The 7,375-nt window shown below is 29.7% G+C and overlaps 1 protein-coding gene across 1 annotated transcript in view; it reads left to right on the top strand.

Annotated features, from left to right (window-relative positions):
- The window catches only part of LOC128179042 (homeobox protein six1-like), a 31,167-nt gene that overhangs the window by 2,223 nt on the left and 21,569 nt on the right, over positions 1-7,375 (top strand). The window lies entirely within an intron of this gene.

Genomic DNA, 7,375 nt, shown 5'->3' with positions numbered 1-7,375 from the left:
GCTTGGGCTAATTGATTCATAAATGATGTCATTCAAAATTAATTTCTACAATCAAATCATATATGCTTGAAAATTCTCAAGATAACTTTGATTATTTTCCGTCTCTGGGAAGAAGGAAGGAGGTAGAGGCATGCTGGGTTAAAGTTATGCCTAACAATGCCATACCATTATAGTGACGACAAATCAATCTCGAATACAGACATATTCTGTGGAGAATGGGTCTGTTTCACCATTATGATAACCAACTGCCAAAAAGCATTTAAGAAAATACTTAAAAGAATCCCAAGATATTTTGACGTGAGTACTACTGTTAGTACACCACGAACTCACGTGACTACATAGAAACGTGTATGATAATTTACTTGGCATACCGATACTTTAAGTAATACTGTAATTATGAAACTAATAATAATATAACAATTTTGGTAATAATCTTATCATTTGAAGTTTTGAACATAACATATTCGTTTACAAAGATAAATGAATCTGTGTCATTCTTTATTAGAGGGATATAAAATGATATAGAGGGTTTGTTTATTTTATTTTAGTAAACACTCCTTATTAAATTGCACATATATGTGTTTGATTTTAATAAAAAAATATTAAATGTATTAATATGTTTAGTCAAATTAACGTTTAGCAATATAGGTAACTCTATTTAGACTGGGATGTATATCTAATTTTGTTCTGTAAATCTATGGTTTTTTAAATTAAGTGTTTTTTTTCAGAAAACGAATATTTTGGCAAAATAGATATTTATTTACTTATAAAAGTATCTATTAAAAAAAAATTTCAAAACAAAGGAGATCCTCTTTACCTGTAATAAAATATCATGTTTAGACCAGTTCACACTGATACAATGCAGTAAATAAATTATAGAAATCAATTTCAAAAATATGTAAGGACAACCAAGACTATACATGAAAATTTCACACAAACAAAAGAAAGCAATGTTATCGATGCCGATAGGGATAAAAAATATTTTCCTACAAACAGGAAAACAGCCCAGGTTATGGATCTCTGTGGTGCCATAGCGGGTCTATGGACGGAGCAGTCGTTTTTATCACCTTGTCAAGTTGATACAGCCGCTGGCTATAAAAATCTAACAGAAAGACAAGATCTTCCTCCGCGGTGGGAGGAAGCTACCATTCCGATTGCCTTTTCCCCCTTCTTCTTGCATGGCAAGTGAAGAAATAAAAAGTCGAAAGAATACCATGAAAACAGAATAAGCCCTCCTGGGAAACATAACTGTCTTGTTAGAAGACCAACTCGGCAATTAAAGACTTTTTTGGCAAGATACGCCAGGTTGTCTTTCATCTTGGACCATCTTTGTTGAATATTTTACAAGTTCACCTGATTAGCTTGATTTTACGATCCTCCCATGAGCTTGGTGGCTTCTGCTGGGAATTTTTCTTGGTAGTCATTTCTCAAATCTAGATTTCTTGGGCGATTTGATTTAATATTTTCATCATTCTTAGACTGCTAGATTAGTATGCCGTTATTTTGACCATGTAAAGTCACACATGCAAAATACGCGTGTAAAGTTGCAATAAACACTGAATAAAGAATTAATTTTAACCTCTAATTATCCAATCCAACGCAGTGCTTTGACTCATCCGCCACTTTTGAAATAATGAAAAAGAAGGCAGTTAACAAGATTTTTTAACTTTATCTTATTTTTTTTCAAATCGTTTCAGTGGTTAAACGCGTTATAATCGTAAAAAAATGAATATTAAAAATTATATGCATTTAAAAATTTTTTAAAAACAGTTTAAATTCAAGCATCCCTTTTATTTTATTTTTTATTTTTGATAGTTTGAAAATTGATTAAACTCTTGATGATGTATATGTTTTTTTGTTAATGATAAACACAAGTAGGTAATTATAGATTTAAAAAGTTAACAGTACTACAAAATCAAAAACAACTGAATCTTACTTATTTATATAGAGAGCAACGAATATATTACTTAACAAAGGGCAGACATGGCAAGTTGGTAACTAATAGCCTTAAACAAGCAAATGTCTACTGTCAAACTATCTGGTAGCTTGCATGCGCGTGCCAATCTATATGTCGCTAACCGTATCGTGGAAAAAGAAACTCATTTGAATCAATTTTCTGAATTAAATGTTATAATCAAGAGCTTCCAATGGGAGACTTTCATTTCGCTCTCTTTGAGCATGGCTAATTTGTGAAACTGAATGCCAACATGCAGTTACAATTTGTAAATATGACGTGGAGGACTTCGATTTTCTTCCACAAAATATGAAATTTGATTACCCACTTTTACGGCGTATTAACCCCGTCTGAAATACCCTTTGACTACCATTTTCTAGCCAAATGCCTCTATGAAATCACATCTGCCCGTCACGAAAATTTAGATATCAAATCTTTTTGATTAAAATATACTTAAACGAACAAAAAGTCATATGTTGTGAAATGAGAAATAAATAAACATTTTAGTTTGTTGCCGAAATGTCTGGAGCACTGATCCATATCAAAACATGATTGATTTGGCGATGTTTCAGACTAGGTAATGAAAATTAAAAATATACAAAGATAGGACAACAACGGACTTATTATAGAGTTTTCCTTTAAGCTGTTCTGACATTTAAATGGTGCAGAAAAAAGGATTTGTACTTCTCTGTCTTTTATTGCCTTTTAAAAGTTTCTGCAATCAATTTGTATACACGTGATCAACTATGATTTTAAAACCATATTGTTAGCTATGGTTTGTATAGCAGCAAGTTGAAAATTATGATAAATTTCAAAGCAGAATGAACACATGTCTCCATAAAATCAATCTGCTTACCCGGAACAATCGGAGGACTGTTGATTAATCAATTATTAAAAAACATCTGTTTTAATGAATAATATGGGGTACATCCTGGAATATACAGGAAAGGTATAGCAAGGTGATTCACTGCAAAAGGCTCAAATTTAAATTCAATCTCAACCCCCCCCCCCCCCTCCCTTTCTGCCTTGTTAAACAAATCTCGCCAGTGGCTAGTTTTGACATTTAAATCTAAACAAAAATAAATAAAAAACTGGACGCTTCTGTCATAAACGAACCGATTTTGTCGCGTTCACATCAGCAAAAAACCTTTGTTACGTGATAGCGCTTAATTTAAATGTTGCTTTCATAACAAACAACTCAAATCATCAAAAGGAATGAATCTAAACAGAAACATTTTAAAACTTGATCAAAATAATATCCTAAAGCTAACTGATCTCACGTTGCATCGAATCAACGTAATCTTTTACAGACACAAAACTGATATTGAAGTGACAAATATGGCGACGGCACTGTCGATGATAATAACGAGATTTAGAAAATTTATATTATTTAATTGTAGGTTTCTTGTTTCAAGAAAACTGTCGAATCAAGTTTGTCCTCTGATGAGCCTCGGGCGTTTGTGATCGACCAGTTGCTTTTAATAACGTTGAACTATTTTTGAATGAGCCCTATTATCTTCTCCTCTTTCTATCTTCACAATGGCGGGCCGTGGCATGCATAGGTTTGGCAATTTGGTTCTAAAATGTTATTAAATATGTGCTATTTCTATATGTCAGTCCGTGTGCCAATTATAAGTTTTTCCTTTAACATGTGACTGCATAGCCATACATCCGGCGAGTTTCCATGTTAAATCAAAATTGATGAATGTTTTTCTTTGGAATGAAAGTTTCAAATATCAAGAAAAATAGCCTCTTGGTATATTAGCATTGCTTTAAGTTTATGGAATGCAATGCTGTTTAAAATTAACAATTTCAATTTTATATATATGGGAAATGAAAGAAAAGGTCTGTATTTATACTTACTGTAAAATTAATAAGAGAGACCTTATCACATATCAAAAGCCTAAGTAAACTGTGTACATTTGTTATTGTCTAGAATAGAGCGTTTTTCTTTCTTAAAAGCTTTGATATATCCTTGGTAATCTATTTTATTGTTTTTAATATATATAGTTCGGAAGAAATTCTTAAAACTTCAGCAATTAATGAAAATAAATACCTAGTTTAATCAAAGTTTTATATACTATTCATCAAACTGAAAACTTTGATCACTGCTTTCATAGATATTTAATCGAAAAACAATTTATAATATTAAACGGTATCATATTTTACAAAAAGTGATTTAAAACGGCAATTCTTTTTTTTTTAAATATTTATGAAACAAAACTTCAAAAAGTCGCAAAAAGTAGAGTATTTGTTGTAATACAAAAAATACGCCTTCGGTGCAATTTAAAACCCCAGATATCTTCAAATATCAAATTATTTTGATTTTTTTAAATCTTGTGGATGTTTTCGTCAAAGTATTTTTCTTCTCATAAAATTGCTTGATTGCGTAAATACTACAATACAGATTTGTAGCAATTGTTCCACTGATTCATTATTTTAGATAATCATTTTTGAATTTAAAACGTAATCACCTGTTGTTAGAGAACTCAGGAAAAATAAACATAACTTTAAAAATTTAGAAAAAAAAATAAAAATGCAAAATAGCCCGTTGAGTGCCACATATTATAGAGGTATAATTATAACGAAATAGTATACCCTATTAATTGTCAATCGATGATTAATCTAAGCAATAAAAAAGGAATATTTATAATCAAGAAAGGAATTTAAAATTTTAGATTCTTGCATGTAACTGTCTTTTTTTTTCAAAATTATTGTAATAAAAATATTTGTTTGATATGATGATTTTTAAAATTTGTCGACCTAACTGTATCAAATACAGTCATTTCGGTCTATACAAAAATACACCATTTACCTAGGCAATTTTTAGCAACCTCTGACAAAACGATATTGTAACATGTCTTTAAATTTGGTAAAAACCAATTAAAAAGCCAGTTTTTAGATTTACTAATATTCATTAATTTACATAAACCAAAATTAGGAATATGTTTTGTGTTTTGATGTGTCAATATTGATAATTTTACATTAACTGTGGAATCAAGGGACGAGTTATCTGTCCATGTTGTAATACATCGTCTGACTTGTCAACTTCAAATCGAATATTGAAAGTTACTATTTATATACCAGTCGGGCAATAAACATTGGGTTCAGTTTATCTTCAATGTTTGATTAAAATTATGCCATTTTAGGTTTTTTATTGGACACATTTCTACCCGGCATAACTTTAAAAATCAAATACGTAATCAACCTAATATGTTATATAATAATGCAATACAATGCATCTAAATACCTGTATGCGTTTTCTAATAATCGTGCATTGCATAATTAAAATATTTATTATAATAAACATTCTGTGTTAGCTGTAACCAAAAGTATGACACAAGTTTAGATACGTATTAAAGTTATTCTTTGGAAATAAAAAGATCGTTTGATAAAATGATTCCTAAATTCTTGCAAAAACGATAAACTGACATTTGTAAACTTGATTACCCGGGTATTTATGATGAAAAAAGAAATCTCATTAAAAAAATACTTCATGTTTAAAAAAAAAATGAATATAAAAGCTGATTTTTTCCCCTTTAATTTTTTTTTACATAGATTCATTTGTAAGTCATGATAAAAACAAGGAGTCAATGGAGTTTTACACGTGTCAATGGCCAGACAGTTGTGATAGTGTATACATTTCGGTCTAACAATGTCTTTGACAAGAGATTTGCGCTGTGTAATTTGTAATTTAAACGGAGAAAATTAAATATGTATGAGATAATCAGAATGAATATTCATTAGATATACTAGTATTTTTCTATCACGTTTGTAGCGTGGAAACATTTTTATTAGTAATTTTGGGAGAAATATTTCTGCTTAGATATCGATATTTTATTACGTATTTTACAGTAATTTTTATTTTTCAAAATATGAACTTTTTTAATAACTCGCCAAAAAGTTGTTTTTTTTCTTGAAAAATTACATGTATACTTATTGCCGTTCTATAATTTCTTCCCTTTTAACTTGTTCTTTCCCTGTTGATTATAAAACCATTGGTAAATTCATGTTAATATTCTTCTGAAGGAACTACCCGTGAGGAAATGAGTTAAAGAGAGTCGAACGGACAATTGTAGCGAATACTTGGATATATTCTAGTATACATGCATACACTGTTAGAGCTATCAAAGATTATCAGAGTGATCAGAGCATAGTTACTAGTTTTTTCTTAAATACATTTTTACCACAATTTATTTACTTTGACATTTTCGATGGGTTTATTTTATCTTTTATTGGTACAACACAGGGCGCGCCAGAAATGGTTACATCAAGGGCAGTAATTGTCTTCTGTGTGGTCCACCATCCCCACCCCACACAATCACCTGTTACTCTCCCGAGATCCTGGTGCTAGTTCTAGTGGTGAATCGTTTATTATTATACAATATTCAATTTACAACATCCTGTAAAGAACAAAATCGCTGAAATTATTATTTATAGTGTATCAATAGAAGTAACACGTTTTATATCCTCTTGCAAAGCAACCCGGATTTTTTTGTGTTGATCTTCATATTACAACTTGATTTGCCGCACTAGTCATGTTTTTACTGTATTTATTTACAGGAGGCTGAGTCAACGATTTTTCAAAAATATATTTAATCTATAATCATAAGTTAATTATAATATGCCTTTTCTGATCTTATAAAACCAGACCGTTTAGGGAGCAATAACAATTAAAATTGACCAAGTTTTATCATTGAATAGAATCTTCTATTTATTTACTTTTTAAAATGCATTTATATTTTGCAAATTAGTAAAATTAAAACTATTCCTAAGGTATTTTCTCGAGCCTAAATAGTACTACCTGGAAAGCACATTTAGAAAATTTACTTAAATATTTTCGAAATAAGAATTGTTGTTAAAAGTAATGTATATTAAAAATAATGAGAATTTTTAGATTTCTTGATGTCAACAATCACATTTCCTGATACTGTTTTAAATTAATCGAAAACAAGCTAAAATAAATTTCACAAGTTTAAGATCATCGCCGGTCATAATATATTCCTCAATAAGGAAAGAACCAATGTTATAAATACATTTTTACTTCATCAAAATATTGAAAGCGATCAGAAAGTGACCTGACAGTTAACAGAAATTACAGGATTTCTTTAAATACTGAACTCTTTTCAAAGAAATTGATATCAACATTCTTCATAATATTGTTTTCATGCTTAGTGTTAATAATCGAAAAGATTAATTTGCCAGTACCAATGCATTATTTGAATTAAATCGAAGTTGTCAAAGACCTGCTGTTAAATACATAGTTCGCTATTCTAATCAGTAAAAAAAATTATATCATAATTTTGCTTTTTCAATAATTTCTTTTACGTTGGCAAACTTGGGCATATTTCAATGTATCCCAATATAAAACTATACATAAAATAATATAAGTATTTTTATTTATCATTAATTCATACTGCA

This window comes from Crassostrea angulata, chromosome 3, assembly GCF_025612915.1.
Source record: "Crassostrea angulata isolate pt1a10 chromosome 3, ASM2561291v2, whole genome shotgun sequence".
NCBI classification, from domain to species: Eukaryota; Metazoa; Mollusca; class Bivalvia; order Ostreida; family Ostreidae; genus Magallana; species Magallana angulata.
The sequence above is the reverse complement of the archived record's forward strand: the minus strand, read 5'-3'. Positions and strand labels throughout refer to the sequence as shown.